The following is a 20,196-nucleotide window of genomic DNA, read 5'->3' on the forward strand; positions in this document are numbered from 1 at the left end:
ACCAGGGATACATGAAGGCTATAATTGCTTGAACACAGCACTCCTATTTAAAAGCTACCTAAAAAAAAATCCAAATCAGAAAATCCTACTGGATGTATAATACTAATAGAAATATATAAACAAACACATTCAGGCCTTGTTTACACCGAAAGCGTGTGCGTTCCAGAGCTGTAGCTTCTGGAACGCACCGCGATCGCTGATAAACTTCCCCTTCCCCAAGCCCTATTTTTTGCGTTTGCAGTGGAACGGAACGCTGGCAAAAGTTTTGCCACGCGTTCGATCGCACTGCGGGCGGGGTGGGGGGCACCGCCACGCCCCCTCCCACCCCAAAACGCAGGGGGGAAGTTTCTCATCGATCGCAGTGCGTCCAGCAGCTACCGCTCTGGAACGCAGACGCTTTTGTGTGCAATCTTGATCAAACATTATCAAGGTGAAAAATCAACTCTATCAAAGTACATTTAGTGCAGTTCATATAAGTGTGCAAATATCATTCTGTGATAAGCGGCAATGGCCAGTATAATTCATACAATTATGTAAGTATGCGACTGTGATAATTAACCCCTTCATGACTGAGGCCCTTTTTTCCATTTTTGCACCCATGTAATATTCCACATTTTAGGCCTGAAAATGACGTAAAACCCCCCAACATTATATATTTTCTGAATGCCAAGACCCTATAGAATAAAATGGTGGTAGTTGAAAATTTTTATGTTGCGCAATATTAGCGCAACTCCTTATTAAACCCCAAAATTTAGTGAAAAATTTAATTAAATGCCCCAAAACACAACAAATTACCCATTTTTTTAATGAAATATAAAAGATGAGGTTACAACGAGTAAAACGATACCCAACATGCCCAGTTTACAGATTGCGTGCGACCGTGAAACGGCGAAAAACTGCAGTACCCCAAAAAGTCAATAAAAGACACTTTAAAAGCCCCCACAGGTCATCAATTTAGAGATACCCCAAAATACTGGCCCTAGAATTATTGCTCTCACTCCGGCGTGCGCGGCGATATCCAACATGTGTAGCGCGTTCGTCGTTTTCATGCGTAGGCGCACCCGACGCGTGTTTACGTGGCGACGCGCGTGCTCGCGGGGGCGGGGTACTTTTAAAATTTTTTTTTATTATTATTAGATTTATTTTATTTCATTTTAATTTTAAAAACTTTTTTTTTTTTTTTTTTTACTTTACTTTGACTGCTATCACATGGGGGGGCTTGCAAGCCCCCCCATGTAATAGCAGATGGTGGTGACAGGTCCTCTTTAAGGTGATGCTGGGGGTCCAAAAGACCCTCAGTGTCACCTTTACACTGGAAATAAGCTATTGAAGTGCAGATCGCACTTCAATAGCTTATAGCTGGGCTGCAGGAGCCCAGAACTGACAGCCCAGGGACCGGAAGTGATGCAATCTGCATCGCTCCCGGTCCCATAGAACGGGGAGGGGATCGATGAACGGAAGTTCGTCGACCTCCTCCCCAGCTCCCCGCGGACACAAAGATCGCCGGTCCCGGGCCCGTAGGAGGGGCAACGGAGCCCGGGAAGCACGGCGGGGGTGTCCGGCGGGGGGGGGGGGGCGGCCCCTTCTTCGGGACGCAGAAGCGATCTGGCGACAGGTAAGTCGCCAGGATCGCTTCTGTTGTAAAGCCGACAGTCGGCTCTACAAGTTTAAACAGACTCCCGGCGGCAAAAGTCACCGGGAGTCTGTTTAAACAGCCCCGATGCTGGCGACGTACACTGTACGTCGTCACTCACGAAGGGGTTAAATACAGTTTACAATATAATGCAAATGTCCAACTGTGGTAACCAGAAGCAACTTCACTGGTGACTTCACTGGGTAAACCCACTAGAACAGACTGACCTTAAAACAAGTGCTTTTGTGTGCAATCTTAATCAAACATTATCAATGTGAAAAATCAACTCTATCAAAGTACATTTAGTGCAGTTCATAAAATTGTGCAAATATCCTTCTGTGATAACCAGCAATGGCCAGTAGAGTTCATAAAATTGTGCAAATATCCTTATGTGATAACTGGCAATGGCCAGTGGAATTCATACAATTATGTAAAAATGCATCTCTGATAATTAAATACAGTTCATAATATAATGCAAATGTTCAACTGTAGTAACCAGAAACAACTTATTAAATATTGCTCTGTTTTCTTATATGATCTAGAAGTTCACCTAGATATTGACGACTTATTTTTTTCCAAAAGGAAGAGTCAGCTCTTTGTTCTATTTTATTTCTCCAAGAACATCCTTACTCCAAAACTATAATTATGAAGAGGCAAAGGGTAAACTGCTTTTGGTCCACCAGAAAAGGGGAAAGGGTTAGTATTATACTACAGTGATGGAACCTTAATTATTCTGACTCCGATTGTTGTATTAGCGATTTAACCCTTGCTGAGACCTCTATGCCTGGCCTGTATAAGCAGATATAATCACAGCGGACAATCCTTATCAGATAGCTGAACTTACCACTTTCATCAAAATGCTTCAATCTATGCCGCAGGCAACAGGATAAAACAGATGAATGGACAGTATTTGAAGGTCAAGGATGATAATGTTTCCAAGATAGCATGTACATGTGTTCCTGCTATTGGCAGCCATGACACTAAACTAGTTTTTGAAAAAGAAGAGGGAAATACATCACAGATGGGAGGGAACACAGGAAAACATATGCGATAACCAAAATTACCACTATGACTATGAATTGTGATATCTTACAACTGTGTAACAGCACATTAATCATATAAGCCCCATTATAACATTTTATCCCCTTGCAACCTAGAAAGGCAAAATATTAATTTATGCCAGAAGAAAAATCTGAATTTTTGTACTTACTGTAAAGGCCTTTACAAGAAAAACAGGAAACTGGCAAACAAAACAGCCATCAGAAAGTCAGCTATAACCCCTCCTACTTCCACCATGTTTAAGTTCTACGGAAAAGACACAAGATACAAGAAAATAAGTAAATTGGATACAACTGGGATGTCCAAAAGCACTCCAACTAGGGAGTTGGGGACCCTGCAAATAAAAATGCTAACAAGCCCACAAACCAATAGAGTAAAACATGGAAAGGCCTTTATTAAGGCATGACATGGAAAGGGTCTTTAAAACAGGATATCAAAGTTGAGATCAGTCCTTGGATGGTACTCATGGCCAAATATTCCTCAAGACTGGATTACAGATTACTTCCCATGGAGTATTTCCCTTGTCACAGATGGTGCCCATTCACACCACCGCATTGCGGGAGGAACGCAGTGGAAAAAAAGTAAGGCATGCCTTACTTTTTTCAGCGCAGCGGGATCAATGCAGTACAACTGCCTTGCACCCCACTATACCTGTAGAACTGAATGAAATGTGAATTGTGACATTTCAATAAAGTTCTAAAAAAAAAACTTTATTGCTGAGGTTAGCAGTGTCTGGAGTGAATGGGCTCTAAGCCAGTTCGTTTTAATAAGAGTCACTGGAATGACCTTCATCTTAATCCCGTGTAAAAGACAAGGAAGGGTTTCAGTGGTGGAAAAGTCTAGATCAGGTTGTTCTGATCCCACAGACCGATCAGAGAATCCACTGTCAAAGGATGTCTGCATCTGGATACAAACCTGCTCAGTTTGTTATTAAATCCAGAGGCCAGGAGGTTTACATCTTGTGTCCCCCACCCGTGACAGAGCTCCTGAAAAACCTCTGGAAGAAGAGACAGTTCCCGAGTCCAGACGCTGTTGACTGAGGAAGTGTGCTTGCAAATTGTCAATGCCTGTAATGTAAACTGTGGACAAGGCTGGAACGTGATGTTATGCGCAAGACAGAGTCTTTCCTACTCTCTTTCTCTCTAACCTGGTCCTGGGTGTCAGGCACATTGGATGGTCCAGAGATTGCACCTTGTCAGATGCAGCTAGAATGTTGAGATGAAATGGTCTGGAGTGGATTCAGGCAAATGGCATCAAGCCTGGAACTCTCATGCAAAAGAGAAGAGCCGGACAGTTCCTGGACTGTAGACTCTGAACCTAGGAGGAGATAGTCTGGAAAGCTCTGGACTGAGCAGTATCTAGAATAAGACTGAGATACTATAAGCCATAAGTTGGTTCCATTACTCACTTCTGAAGGTTCGGGATCCAGCCGAACCTTGTAGAGAGTCTATACAGAGTCTGTGTTGACTGTTCTCTCAACGGAAGTTGGTCTAAGTATACCTCTATGGGAATACCCTGAGACAACAGGAAGGCTAGCGCCGATGTGCTGTAAAGATTGGGACATGCAAGTACATTTCCTTGATATTCACAGGGGCTAGACAGTCTCCCTGATAAGGGGAAGCGATGAAAGACCTGGTGGATTCCATGTGAATTTTCTGAACTTGAATGAAGACATTGAGTGCCTTTAAATCAAAGATGGGAGTGAATGCCCCCTTTAAATAGAAACCTTTCCAATTCTGATACAATGGCACTGACGCCTTGACTGCCAGAGCAGCATGGAGGTCTGTTACTCTGTTCGGATACACAGGCAGGTTGGAGGATATGAAGCAGGGCAGAGGTAGATTAAAACTTGGGCTTGTAACCCTGGGTACCATGTCCATGTGCATTACCAATGCATCCAAATTGCTTTCAGTCCAGGTGTCTGCAAAGGCCAACAGAAGACCCCACTTTGGAAGTCGGGGTGCAACTTTATTGGGACGATAACTTGTTTGCAGGTTTGTAAGATTTGAGAGTTCAGGACCTGCAATTAAACAGGGACCTTAACTTACACCTGGGAGAAACAAAATATACTTTTTTTTTAAATCAGAGGCGGAAGAAGTTTTGCCAGTTTGAGGCTTAGGTTTCTGTTGCTGGGCCAAAAAAGTACTTGTTCCACCAGTGACAACTTTAATAAAGTTGTCCTAGGAAGCACCAACATGAGTTTCTCAATCAAATAGCACATGTAGCAAGTATTTTTGCGTTATTGTTTAACAATCTAGGCCAAAGAGTCCTCGGCATATTAAGAGATAGGAGACTCATTCTGGAGATGAGGTGGACAATACCCACTAACTTGTCAACACAATAGTGTAATGCAGCAGGTATAAGCTCTTAGTGTTCATAACTCAATGGTCAGTATGGATAGTTTGGGGTTTGGCGGACATATGCTTAGTCCATACCCCTAAAGTCTGGCAAATTACCATGATGGCTAAAGCAGGTTGCAAAGCAAGGCCTGCTAGGAATAGGGACTTGGAAATGACTTCTAGACATTTGTCAACCTGATCCTTAAATACTGGAACATCCTCAGTGGGAATAGTGACTGTTTTATTAACCCCTTCATGACTGAGGCCCTTTTTTCAATTTTTGCACCCATGTTATATTCCACATTTTAGGCCTGAAGATGGCCAGATCCACAATGGACATTTCTTAATGCCTCCTCAAATTGATATTGTTCAGCAAAGCATTTAGGCGAAAACAGTTTGTCAGGAGTAGTCCAGTCTCTGAATAGAATAGGTTCAAGAAAGGAGTGTAGTGGAAAGGTTTTTACCCTAGAATAGTAACAGTATAACTCAATAAGAACCGATATAGTATTTAGGAGCTATGCAGCATACTGAAGCACCTCAGGTACAAACTCACCCAGAACGGATTTGCGAGACTGCTCATCAAAGAGAACATCCCCATCTGAGTGTTCAGAAGCCACTACAGAAACGTTGGAGACAGACTTTAGAGAAGATGTAGACACACACTTAAAGCCCTTGAGTTCTCAGTCAGCTATATATCATAGCAGTGATTTTATTCATAAAATCTAGCACAGCTGGAGAAAACTCCTCCCTAGATAATGCAGAGAAGGGACCACACCTGAGGGAGCCAGGCACTCCAAGGCACGTGTGGATTGAAGCAAGGAACAATGATCCAGGCCATCAGCATCAGGTCCTTAAGAAAGGATGTTACTCTGCGCCATGGAGCGGATAGTGGTCTGTGAGCTGGAAAAGCTTGTGGGACCACTTACTTTGCATTTAGGATCCAACATAGTGAGCTGCAATGGAGGGAATGTTAATAAACACACCCAGAATGACACTGGGTACCCATGAACCAGTTGCTGAAAGCAGGAGAGGATAAACTGGCCATACATAGATCAAATGTCATACAAATCCTGCTTAATCAAATGAAATTCCATACCTGTGTGGCTTTGCTGGCACCGTCTGGTTCAACAAAATACATTTGCAAAATAACTGGAAAATTAGAAATGTAACTTAATCAGAGTGACAACAGATCAGCTTTAAAAACTGTGAGTAGGGATTCTATGCATCATACTAAGGCTAATGGGATGGGGGCTTTACCGGACTGTGTTTTTAGATCTTTGCAGATGGGAGAAGTTATAAATATACTACTACATTAAATAATGATATACATCATTTCACTTTTTATCCATACGCCAGGCCTGTCTCTGACTTTTACAGGTGAAACTCGAATAATTAGAATATGCTGCAAAGTTCATTTATTTCAATAATGCAACTTAAAAGGTGAAACTAATATATGAGATAGACTCATTACATGCAAAGCAAGATAGTTCAAGCCGTGATTTGTCATAATTGTGATGATTATGGCTTACAGCTCATGAAAACCCCAAGAACCCCAAATCCACAACCTCAAAAAAGTAGATTATTAAATGCAATCAATAAAACAAGGATTGTACATAGAATAATATCGGACCTCTGAAAAGTACAAGCATGCATATGTACTCAGTACTTGGTTTGGGCCCCTTTTGCAGCACTTACTGCAATTACTTTTGCACGATATTCTAATTATTCGAGTTTCACCTGTATATCTTTGGTAATGCATACAGGACCTAACACGAACTTGCTGTTCGTGTATCATGTATGAAGTGCCCAAACTGGTCCCAAGATTATTACAATACTGAGCAGAGGAGCTATTATGAATAATGCCTGCAGCTCACATTCAATTTAGGATGATGCAATCCAAAGCATAGTAATCCCTGAACAGTGGTGTGTATTATGCTAGCGTGCTCAATCTACCTAAGACCCATAAAATTATATAGGACTCCTATGCTATAAATCACATATTTAAGGGAGATTGTTATCCAGATTTCAATTTAAGTGTATTCAATTATTAACAAACACCACAATATCCCCACTTTATTTTTTCACAAAAAATTATATACAGCAAAGTATATATGCTTCTTTCCCTCCTCAGATCACTCAATTTTTTTACTGTTTTTTTAAATATATACCGAGTATTTTACTACATTTACACAGGTTATATAAATATATCACCATTACCATATTGTCCAAAAAGCATACGAAAAAGTGCTGTCATTTAGAGATGGTAAAGTTAGAGAGTATCATTAATTCTGGAGAACAGTTGTCATTTTTTTTACCTTCTAATGCTAACATCAAACAGGGGTGTCTACCAGTACCTGTGTAGTTCAAGAGGAAGTGGCTGGCTTTTTGTAAATACTAGGGATGCACCGATACTGATACTAGTATTGATATCGGTGCCGATACCGAGTATTTGGGCGAGTACTCGTACTCGCCCAAATGCTCCGATGCCTAGCACGCGTACTTCCTGTATCAGGAAGCCGGGCAGCGCGTCATTACACGCTGCTCGGTTTCCTGATTGGCCGGGAAGCGGCTCCATGCTCTCTCGTCACTTGTGATGAGAGAGCATAGAGCCGACTTCCCAGCCAATCAGGAAGCCGGGCAGTGTGTTATGAGGCGCTGCCCCGGCTTCCTTATTGGTCGGGAAGCTGGCCAATCAGGAAGCCAGGCACCATGTAATGATGCAGTGCCCGGCATTCTGATTGGACGGAAAGCTGGCTTCATGCTCCCTCGTCATCTCATGACGAGGGAGCATGGAGCCGGCCAATCAGAAAGCAGGGCGTCACGTCATTATACGGCGCCTGGCTTCATGATTGGCCGACCAGACGGCTCCGGCTGGGTACCAGAGGAAGGCCGCGTTCTGGCTGGAGAGGCCCCGGGGTGACAGGCTGGACATACCAAGTTAAGAGGGGATAGACTTTCTTGTTAATCGGGAAGTCGGGTGGCGAGTCATTACACCCTGCCCGGCTTCCTGGCTAATCAGGAAGCCAGGTGGCGTGTCATTACACGCCACCTGGCTTCCTGAATGGGACTTCCTTTACTCGGTAATTGGTATCGGCGAGTGCCGAAAAAAAATTATCGCTACTCGTACTCGGTACCAAAATACCGGTATCGGTGCATCCCTAGTAAATACAGTATAATCCTGTAATAAATGTAACGTTCAGCACTTGGGGACTAGAAACATGCATGCGTCATACACTCTAGGAGTATGTTTGGGGGGGTCAATGGTGGAGAAAGATCTCGGTGTTCTTGTAGATCATAGACTGAATAATAGCATGCAATGTCAAGTTGTAGTTTCTAAAGCAAGCAAAATACTTTTTTGTAATAAAAGAGGTACAGATTCCAGAGATAGACACATAATCCTGCCCCTGTACAAAGCATTAGTAACACCTCATCTGGAATATGCAGTTCAGTTTTTGGCACCAGTTCAAAAAAAGATGTTGTGGAACTGGAGAAAGTGCAACTAAACTCAGAAGAGGCATGGAGAAGCTCAGCTATGAGGAAAGATTCACTGACCTGAATTTGTTCTCTCTGGAAAAGAGGCGATTAAGGGGGAACATGATCACCATGTATAAATACATAAATGGTCCATATAGTGAGCTTTGTCTTCCTCTGGATCAATGGTAGGTAACTTTGGGCATAGCCCTCTGTTTTAGGTTTTTCTCTGCCAAATTATTCACTTTAAGGTCACTGCAAAGGACAAGGGAGCACTCTTTGCATCTGGAGGAAAAGAGGTTTAACCTTTGTATACGGAAAGGCTTCTTCACAGTTAGAGCTATGAAAATGTGGAATAGACTCCCTCCAGGAGATAGTTCTAGCTAGCTCAGTTAACTGTTTTTAAAAAACCCATCTGGATGTTTTTCTAAATGCACAGAATATAACTGGATATTGACAACTTATACATATAGTAACCACCAGGGATTGTTGATCCAGGGAATATCCGATTGCTAATGTAATCAGGAAGGAATTTTTGTCCCCTGTTGGAGCAAATTGAACCATGCTTATAGTGGGGGTTTTTTTGCCTTCCTCTGAATCAATGGTGGGTAACTTTGGGCATAGCGCTTTTTTTTGTCTTTTCTTATAGGTTGAACTCTGACTTTTTTCAAGTCAACCTGACTATGTAATGCTTCAACAATACATTTTGAGAAAAATGAGGAAAAAAAAAAGGACCTGTGAGTATATAAGGGACGCAATGGCATCTCAGTAAGGTGGGGCTATAGGGGAGTGTATGGCTGTATGGGCTGGTGTCGAGCATGGATGGGGAAGGAGTGCCTGGGGCTAGAAGGAGGTGGTATAAGAAAGGATAAGAAAGGGAGAGGGAGAAGAGGACGAGTAGGGTAAGAGTTGGTCTTGAGAAGGGAGGGAAAGTGATGTGGCACAGATTGCTGGTAGATGGAGTTGCATTTTGGTTGTTGTATGAGCACAATGCTCCACCCAGACATAGCGAAGAGAGGCAGGGCGACAAAATCCAGTTGCCACCTTCATCATTTATGGCAGCAGAACTTTGTATTGGGAAGAATACATTAAGTATATCCAGGGAAATCAGGTTTCTCTACATTTTTTAACGAGTGTTGTGGGTAGCTGCTGTGAGATTTTCCATCAGCATTATCTCATTGGCTTACAACAGCCATAGGGAAGTACCGTAGGTGGTGTTCTTCCACATTGCTGGAATCCATGTTCTGGCTGCATTTAGCAAATGTATAACAAGAGAATGAGAGGTACATTGCCAGCACAGTAGAAAATCCTGGGGGCCCATTATACGTAAGATAGTCAGGATCCCATACCACCGGAAAGGAATTTTGAATCCATTCTTGATAGTGGCTGGCTAGGGTAAGATTTGTGCACTATATTCAGGATGGAGTCAAATTGTTCTGGGAAAAATGCTGTGTTCAACTCAGTTTCCCATTTGTTGATATAGGAAGGAAGGAAGAAAGGGAGGAGTTACCTGCTAGGGAATAGAGCAGTTTGTAGATTAGGGATGAAGAATGTCTGGGTGTGGTTTTGGCTAAACAAAGAATTTCAAACATTGTGAGCAGTCCATGTAGTGCAGCATGTGCAGGGATTGATGTAAGGAAATGTGGGAGTTGCAGTGTGTTCCAATAGGCCAATGGTGGGTCCAGAAACAATTCTAACTTCCCCAAGGAGGCAAACTGTCAGAGGTAAAATGTCACTTACACTATATTTGTCCTCCTCGAGGAGTGTCTTTTAGTCTCTACCTTGGCCAGGTGGATCACCTATGGGAGACCATGGGAGAAAGTCGAGGGAAGTCTGTGACACTTAAGACAGTGCCAGTAGTAGGGTGGCATAATGCAGAGATAGGGATTTTAAACTTGAGCCAGGCAATGACCTGTAATGTTAACATCATCTTGATCCATATTTTTGTTGGTCTACGGAGACACCAATCCACTATACAGCCTTGTGATATAAAAGTATATTTGGTACTCCTAAGCCTCCCCTGAGTTTTATAAACATTAAGGTATTGAGCATAAGCCTGAAGATGTTGTTGTCTCAGATACAAGATGTAGAGATGTCACAAGAAAAAAAAGGTTTTGGGGATTTTTAGGGGAATGGCTTAGAGGAAGAAGAGGATTTGGAGTACAATAGTAAAACCAATGTATGAGCTCAGAACATTTCAGTAGGGAGATGGTGATCAGGCGTGATGTAAAGGCCTTCACAAAGTGTGGGAGCAAGGAGGGTTTTGAATGACATAGTCATCAGGGGCTTTTTTCTGGAGTAATCAGGGTTCACCTTAGTTTGTTGTTGGCTAGGGGAAAAGCAGGAAAGCTGCTCTAGTCATGCAGTCATATATTAGGGTCAGCCTGTCAGTGGGTGGAATGCCCCCTATGTTTGGTTAGAAGTTGCATGGTTTCAAAATAGTTTTTACCTTTAACACTTTGGATTATAATCCAAATATTAATATTTATCTCACATTCTACACTCTGGGGTGTGTATCCCCCCTTCTCCTGGATTATAAGGCTGTGTGTACAGCAGCACACTGCCCTGCAGCCATTCACACTTTAGTGGTGCAGAGGCTGCACTATTTACAAGGGCAGTGTTAGCCCCTAGAATCCCCACTACCATATTCATTTAATCTTTAAAAAGAAAAAGGTAACAGGAAAATGGTGCCTGAAGGTGGGATTTACCAATCCACACCTTGCACTCTTCTACACTCCCAGGCTGTCAAATGGGACATGGTGGTACATCATTAGACAAGCATAGCCAGCCACATATGTTATTTAATATTTAAAGTGATATTAAAGTCAAAATGTTTTTATTTTAAGCTATGTAAAATGCTGATTAAATAACTTACAATTAATGCTGCTCCTTGCTGTTACAAAGTTTTAGTTTAGTTTCCTGTAGAATTAGCTGGTTCCCTGAGCATTGGTCCTGATATACTGTATTAGGGTGGCTCCTTTCCCTTGCAGGGTCCTCTGGAGACACCCTTCTGGTGGACAGCTGTTTCTTAAACATGATGACTAAGTGCTTGGACAAAAGCTAAGAATAGTTTGCTTGGCAATGTATATTTGTTTGATCGGAATTCATTATTGAACAAGGTTTGAGAATTTAACACTACTTTAATTGATATACACAACAGACAAGCAAACCCCACACACACCTATGATGTTTTAATGATAAATGCTTAGGTCACCTCTCCCACTCACATCATTATGTCTTCGTAACAGGCATATGTGGTAGACAAGCAGAGCTGCGCATGTCAGTGATTTAATAATGATGACCACCCATCATTGCTACATCACAGGAATGCACAGTTGTACTTCTCTCCCACACGCACACATTACCAAGACAACAAATGTGGCGGGAGAGTCTGACTGCTTCTACTAACACTGCTGGGCTCCATCCTGCATATAAGCTAGGACAGCTGGTATGCAAATCGTGTCCCAATGATTAAAAGAACAAGTGTGGAGGGATTTGTGGATGAGCAATACAGCAGCTCCATGCTAGTACCTGTAATCATGGGGAAACGGTTAATGTACCATCTATGCTAACTTATTCAGGATGGCAACAATCAATAAGAATGCTATTGTTTAGGGCCATGCTTTGCAGAAGCAGCGACGGTCCTGCAGGTATGTCATTAAAGGAAGCTGAATTTATCTCAAATACACCATCATTTCTAAAAAAAACTGGGGTCCCTTGACTGCACTGCAAATTTACTTTGGTGAACTAACCCTTTAAACTGCCTCCAGAACAAGAAGAAAACTGAAATCATACAATGGTGACACTTGTTTAGTGTCAATTAAGACATGGGTTTGTGTCTGCAATACAGGAACTGAAGAGGACAAAAGAAAAGCATTGCATTCTATATCCAAAATAAGAAAGGTTTTAACCTTAGCTCTCCCATTTGCTTAGCACCCTGTGACTTCCTGGTGGAAGAAACAGACAATAGTAAAGGTTGTTGGGCTACAAATAATATCCAAACATCTAATTCCATTCCTACAGGGTGTCCCAAAAGTCTGGATTCATAGGCTAACATGTATTTCAAAGTTTTATTACATTAAAATGTTTAAATTGAAGGCTTTGGACCTCACAACACTTGTGTATGCGCTGAATACAAGAATAAACATTTTCTTAAAGGAGAACTATGGGGTTAGGGCTTTTCCCCATAGTTCTCTTAAGGCTAACGGGAGGACACAAACTAGCGTCACCCTAAGCTCAGTATACCGCGAGCTACAGCTCGCGGTATACTGAGGCGCCGCAGCTGCAACGGATCCCGACAATTATGCCTGGATCCGCCCAGCAGCATGAGTGACAGCTGGTTCTGCCTATCTAGAGGCAGAGCCAGCTGTACCCGCCCCCTCCCACAGTCAGCAATGGAGGATTGGAGCGGGGAATCCAGTCCCTCCCGTCACGGCTCTCTGCTGTGACAGGATCGAGAAGTGAGCGAACGCCGGTATGTGTTCGCTCACTTCCCGATCTACTGAGCCGACCTGTGACAGTCTCCTTGTCACAGGTCGGCTAGAACTATGAGGATGAGTGAAAATCACTCACCTCATAGTTCTCCTTTAATGTAGCAGAACTGAAGTTGTTACATGCAGAGACAATTCCCTTCTTTAGTGCAATGATTGTTCTGGGCTGATTCGACTACTGGCTTAAAATGACCACAAAGAAAAAGGGTCGCCTGGAGACCTAAGAGGCCATTTGACTGAACCTCGCCTTCCAATCCACTTGTTTGGGAAAGTTTCATGTACAAAATTTCTCATAACATGATTGAGGAACCTTCTTACTGAAACCACACTTGACGTTGTTCCAATAATATCAACTAATTGATCCCTCCTGTAAGTAACAATTCTGTAAGTCCCCCATGTTCCATTACTATAAAAAAAATTTGGCTCAATTAATCTGACACCAAGTGGTGTCGCTTGCCAAACTAACCCATTAAAGTAAATGGGACTGCACCGCCAGTACATAACAAATTTTGCCATGAGGTTGTAGGCCAGTATTTCAATATAACATTGTCCATGGGATTGAGAAAAAAAAATCAGACATTCAAGAGGTGGCAGTACCACCTCCTAGTAGTACAGTTCTGGCTGCACTACATATAAAGTTGCTACCAGTATAGGAAGGTGGCACCAGATGGCGCAGTGCAATACCATAAGAGGAAGGGCAGCAGCACTCCACTGAAGATCTCAAAACATATCTTCCATGTTACATGAAAACTGTTTTGAGACCTCGCAGAGTCCCACTCTCAAGGTGATACAATGTTCAATAGATCGCCTTGAAGGGATGATGTGGGGCCCTGAAACATTGGCAAACATTTATTTCATGTGACATGTTCAAAGTGACACTAAACTCAGGAGTTAAACCTTAAACGTGCATTCAAGTACCTTAAAAACAGAAATGTATCTTATTTGTGTATCACTCGGCTGTAGATCCTCAAATCATCTCTGAATTGGTGCCGACACTGTCCTTCCTTCTGGAGGGTGGCTACTTTTGTTCCCCATGGTCCATGTGTGTGCTGTAAAGTAGTCACCACTCCAAGCTCACTCCAGTGATGGACTACAATCTCATGTTTAGTTTACAATCGGCACCAATTCAGAGATGATTTGAGGAGCTACAGCTGAGTGATAATACTGGACCTTATTTGTGCATCACTTGGCTGTAGATCCTCAAATCACCTCTGAATTCATGATAACATTGTCCTTCCTTCTGGAGGGTGGCTACTCTTGTCCCCCATTGTCCTTGTGTGTTGTAAAGTAGCCACTGCTCCAAGCTCACTACCGCGACTACAATCTCGCATTTAAATTTACTAAGTTGTATTGAGATTGTAGTCCATCACAGGAGTGAGCTTGGAGCGGTGGCTACTTTACAAAACACACACAGGGACCATGGGGAACAAGAGTAGCCACCCTCCAGAAGGAAGGACAATGTCATAATGAATTCAGAGGTGACTTGAGGATCTACAGCCGAGTGATACACAAATAAGGTCCAGTATTATCACTCAGCTGTAGCTCCTCAAATCATCGCTGAATTGGTGCTGATTGTAAACTAAACATGAGATTGTAGTCCATCACAGGAGTGAGCTTTGACTGGTGGCTACATTACAGCACACACATGGACCATGGGGAAGAAAAGTAGCCACCCTCCAGAAGGAAGGACAGTGTCAGCACCAATTCAGAGAGGATTTGAGGATCTACAGCCGAGCGATACACAAATAAGATACATTTTTGTTAATAGTTCTGGTACTTGAATGCATTTTTAAGATATAACTCCCGAGTTTAGCGTCACGGAACGCATATTCTCTAACCTTCAAATGATTGCTGGTGACTCATCTCTAGGGTCTTGATCACACCTAGGTGTTTTGTAGCTGGAAGTTAAAATGCTCAATACAAGGGACCCCATAGTTTCCTACGGCCCCTGAGCATTTTGTCGCTTGTAGCCAATTGCCTGTAGCTTTCAGGCAAATTTGAATGTTTGGGTCCATAGACTTCAATGGAAACATGTTACTAACGTGTTTGCATACTACTGCTTTCCACTGGGGCAAACATAAAACAGTCTGAATATATAGGTATAGAAGGCTGGAGGAATTTAAAAAATTCCTCCAGCCTTCTATACCTATATATTCAGAATTTAAAAAATTCCTCCAGCCTGTTTGGACACCCTGTATACAGATGCTTGGCGTGTAGCTGAGCGGGACCCCGAAAGTTACACGGAACATACTTTTTCCTCTACAACGTGCTACAAAACACGAGTAGACGGAAGCTCCGTACACCAGACTTGTGAATGGAGCATCCAAAGTACAAGAGCTGGCAGCTAAAGCTCAACCGCCAGCAGTAGCAAGGCACGTCGACGTGCAGCGGCACGTGACCGCCCAAAAGCCCGCCCACCCTACTACACATACCGACCGTTAACGCGGCCAACGTCTAGTTACAACTAAATTTCAAATGAAAACCGCCTTTTCCCTTCCTCCCGCCATTATGCGGACCGCGCGAAAGAGCATGACCCGCCGCGAATGACCTTTCAGAGAACATTCACGAGTAAATCACGAGCACACACAGCTCTAAGCGGCTTTCGCCGCTCGTTCACCTACAAGTTGCTGATTCTTTAGCGTCAAGTTCGGTCACACGTGCCCGCTAACGGTACTAAGTGACACGACGTGAAGCACAATAGTTGCCAGTTTCCACCGACAGCTAAGTAAGTTTCGGCGGAAAGGAGGCGACGCGCGCCCCCGGCGTACCCGAGACAGGAAAAGCAGAACAAAGAAGCCGGAGTGCACGGCTACATGAGGGGGGATCGCTGGCGCCGGCTTCATTTCCCTCTCTGCTCTGCTATTGGCCGCCGACTGTTCGGGCACCGCAGGAGCCACCAATGAAACGCCAGAGCGAAGGCGCCGGTGTGGGCGTGTCTGTAGCCGGAGGAAGGGTGGGCGGGGAGAGGAGGATCAGGGAGGTTAGTTTGGCGCCCGGGACCGGTGCTGGTGAGTGAGCTCGGCCGGCAAATACACACACTGGGGGGAAAGGTGGCGAGTCGGGGGAAGCGGAGCACCGGAGGAGGCAGGAACCGCACACACGGTAATTGTCAACTGTGTTCCCTTTGCTTGTGTTACTTGCTGTTGTACGGGCCCTGTGTGAGTGCAGGCGAGGACAAAGGGGCCGCCCCCAGCGAGGGAGGGGGAGGGGCTCCGGACATCAACCCAGCCATAGTGTATGTACATAGGGGGGCTCCAGGCATAGGGTCAGTCTGGGGACAGGTGTCTCTGATCACACTCCTATAGGAAGACAATGTAAACTTTCAGGACGCGGGCGCTGGTGGGGTGACAACACCTGAGGAGGCAGATGTTCGTAACTTTCACAGTGTGCTCCATTGATGAATGGGTAATCACTGAGACATCTGTGCTAGGCACATTGCCCAGTGTATAGGAGGCTGCTGATCAATTAAAGGCATACGACACCTTTTGTGAAAGATCAATAAACGTGCACACATTGATAAAAGAAAAATTAGCATTTATTGATTTGTGTGTGTGTGTGTATTGGAGCCTGCAAACCATTGCGATTATGATTATCAGTGGGTGCAATGCTCTGGATCCTGCAGACTTCTCACCGTCCCTGTCTGTACCAAAGTATGGGAAAGGAGGAAGTATGAGTGGACTTTGAGTGCTGTAACATCACTGTACTTGTACTCCATCGACAGCTGAGTCCCTCTGATTGGATTTGTAGTTTTTCTAGTCAAAGATCTTGTCAGAAGAGCTGTGAGCGAAAGCTGATACACCTGTGTAGGCACCAATTTTAAAGAAGAACTCAAGGCAAAATCTTTATTAACCCTTGCAGTGGGGCTACCCCTACACTGAAAGGGGTAACCGTTTGTTTGTGCCTAGGTGCTAAAAAAGGTTCAACTCTAACCCGAGCCGGCTTGCACTTATACCGGCCCTTCCAGCCTCCCCCTCCCCTGCAGTGGTCTATGGTCCCTGATACACACTATATAGAAAGTGAGGACATCAAGGGACATTCCATCGCTGGAGTAGAAGAGTTGACAGGCTGGAGGGAGCGCTGTCACAGCTGGCTGGCTCTGATCATTTTCCTCCCTAGACCAAAACCAAGCACTTAACCCTTGCAGTGCGGGAGTATCCCTACTGCAAGGTTTAATGCAGGTTTTTGCCTGGAGTTCTGCTTTAAACATGCGTTGCGAAGAACCGCGGCATTCCGGAGAGTGGGGGCTTGTTTATGTGACCGTGTTTCATGTTACATCCATATTGGGGTGAAAAGATGGAGTTATTCTTTAACTGGCTGTCAATGTAAGGCTTTGGTGGCACATTTCCAGCCGTGTAAACGTAGTCATAAGCCCTGCGCCTAATTCATGAAAGCCCTGCCCCATTTTTATTGTTACTGTTGACACCTGTGTCAGAGTCAAGTAGTTCTTATTTGCATAAAGAAATACCGCCATGTCAGTGCTGAGGATCTTGGAGGTAAAGACTTTTTCCATGTTGGAGTAAATTGTTGATGGTGTCACATCTTTGAGACAGCTAGTAATGGTTAGCGACGTCCACCTGGACTCGTTCTGTAATGTTAAAGATGTTTTGGAGCTCATCAAAGCCACTTCAGTGCTGAGCTGAAGTCACTTTTTTAAATGTATCTAAACAAAAACGCAGTACATGACAGCTTATCAGTCCCCAGATGTGGCTGCATTAGTTTCCTTTCTTCTCTTTATTTTCACCTCGTGTCCTCTTTAGGGCTGCAACAACTAATCGACATAATCGATTATTGAAAAAGAAGTAACACACTTCCTGTCCTTGGGTGGCCATGCTCACTCTACTGTATCTACAGAGGAACCTCTGTTATCTTAGGCTGCTCTCCTGATATGGATTCTTTCTTAAAGTGACACTAAACACGGAGTTAAATCTTATAAATACATTCAAGTATTAACAAGAATTTATTTTGTGTATCATACTCAAATCATCTCTGAATTGATGCTGACACTGTCCTTCCTTCTGGAGGGTGGCTACTTTTGTTCCCTGTGGTCCCTGTGTGTTGTAAAGTAGCCACTGCTCCAAGCTCGCTCCTGTGATGGACTTCAATCTGACGTTTGGTTTATTAATTTATATTAAGATTGCAGTCCATCATGGGAGCAAGCTTGGAGCAGTGACTACTTTACCATACACACAGGGACCATGGGGAACAAAAGTAGCCACCCTCCAGAAGGAAGTTCAGTGTCTGCTCCAATTCAGAGATGATTTGAGGATCTACAGCCGAGTGATAGATAAATAAAATAAATTTTTGTTGTTAAGGTACTTTTAATGCATTTTTAAGATTGAACTCCTGAGTTTAGTGTCACTTTAATTTCCATTACACCGGGACATAGGACATTCTATAGTTTGTAGAAGATCGCTTGGAAGGAAGAGAACATTGTGATTTTAGCTTGGCTCACAGGAAGTGACAAGGACACTGGATTTCTGGGAAGATCAGCAGGTATTTTCTGTACTTGCTGAGAATTTTCTTAGCTTGAAAATAACTAATGCAGCTTTCACATCTAAGGACTGTAAAACTGGGGTTAGATAACCTTTGAGTTCAGAGGTGAAGACGTGGCTATGATAAGCTATGAAACATCTTCAACATTACAGAACAAGTCCAGTTCAATATGACTAGGGCTGCAACAACTAATCGACATAATCGATTATAATCGATTATTGAAAAAGTTGTCAACTTTTTCAATAATCGATTAATCGGCTTCCGATCAGTTGGCCCTGTTCACGGCTCCACACACGCTGCACCCCCTCCCCAAATCACGCTCACCGCTGCCAGACCCGCATCCACGCTTTACACGACGCACCTATCTCAGGCAGACCCTATCTCAGAAGCAAGTTGCTGGAAGACTGCTCAGGTAAGCCTGCACTTTCCCACACATGGTGCTCTATAATGTATTGCAGGGATTTGTAGTCCTCTATAGCTGATGGTACATTGTGCTGTATATTATACAGAGGAATACAAATCCCAGCAATACATTATACACTGTATGTATAATGTATTGCAGGGATTTGTAGTCCTCTATAGCTGATGGTACATTGTGCTGTATATTATACATAGGAATACAAATCCCAGCAATACATCATACACTGTATGTATAATGTATTGCTGGGATTTGTTGTACTCTTCTATAGTTGGTGATATTCTGCACTGCGCTGTGTAGAGGACTACAAATCCCAGCAATAATACATTATACAGCGTCATGCGGAATTCCACCAGCTATAGAGGAGTACAACAAATCCCAGCAATAGTACATTATACAGTGGTGCAATGCCGGATACCACCAGCTATAGAGGACTACAAAACCCAGCAACAGTACATTATACAGCGCAATGCAGAATACCACCAGCTATAATGTACTGTTGCTGGGATTTGTTGTATTCCTCTATAGCTGGTGGTATTCTGCATTGTGCTGTATAATGTATTATAGCTGGGATTTGTAGTCCTCTATAGCCGGTGCCATTCTGCATTCATTGCTGTATAATTTTACACTTTCCATTTCACTATATTGCACACCACACTATTTGTTTTCTTTTTTACTTCCACCACTCGAAGCTTGCTCCTGTGATGGACTGCAATCTCAATACAAACTAGTAGTCCCATCACTGCAGCCATGTTTTAAAATGTATTTTATTGTTTATCTGATTAACCGATTAATCGAACTTAATAATCGGCCAACTAATCGATTTTGAAAATAATCGTTAGCTGCAGCTCTAAATATGACCAACGACTACTAGATTTACCATGACCTGGATAAAGCTGGGCATACATTGTTATATTTTTTCCATTCAGCTAGCACATCTCGCACTGTGCTATTGTATTCTGACAGTGGTGGGTCAGGATACCTGATCAATAACTGCAGCTGATTGGATTTAATCACAACGGAAAATTCTCCACCCAGCTCTGTCCATTTTCTGATTGAAGGCCGTTGGGCAGAGGGCTCCTGACAGGACCACCCACAGAGCGAACTTTGTCAAGTTCATCAAGAAAATTTGCTCCGTGTATGACCAGCTTAAATGACAACCTTCACAGACATCTTTAAGACGATGCCGCAACAAAATTTGTCTTAGGGCTTGTTCACACGATGTCCGGACCAGATTTGGAGATGTGTTGCTTTTTTTTGGGGGGGGGGGGGGGGGGGTGGACGTGGTTTGGG

At 43.4% G+C, this 20,196-nt stretch overlaps 2 protein-coding genes across 2 annotated transcripts in view; both read left to right on the forward strand.

Annotated features, from left to right (window-relative positions):
• The window catches only part of LARS2 (leucyl-tRNA synthetase 2, mitochondrial), a 146,180-nt gene extending 144,040 nt beyond the window's left edge, over positions 1 to 2,140 (forward strand). Inside the window, exon 24 of the mRNA XM_018565390.1 lies at positions 2,130 to 2,140. The gene's annotated coding sequence lies outside the window, so the exon portion shown is untranslated. The remainder of the gene's footprint in view (positions 1 to 2,129) is intronic.
• A 13,655-nt stretch (positions 2,141 to 15,795) lies between these two features.
• EZH2 (enhancer of zeste 2 polycomb repressive complex 2 subunit) overlaps positions 15,796 to 20,196 on the forward strand; it is a 52,649-nt gene continuing 48,248 nt past the window's right edge. The window contains exon 1 of the mRNA XM_018565395.1: positions 15,796 to 16,094. The gene's annotated coding sequence lies outside the window, so the exon portion shown is untranslated. The remainder of the gene's footprint in view (positions 16,095 to 20,196) is intronic.

Source organism: Nanorana parkeri, unplaced genomic scaffold, assembly GCF_000935625.1.
Source record: "Nanorana parkeri isolate BGI_ZX_2015 unplaced genomic scaffold, ASM93562v1 scaffold840, whole genome shotgun sequence".
NCBI lineage: Eukaryota > Metazoa > Chordata > Amphibia > Anura > Dicroglossidae > Nanorana > Nanorana parkeri.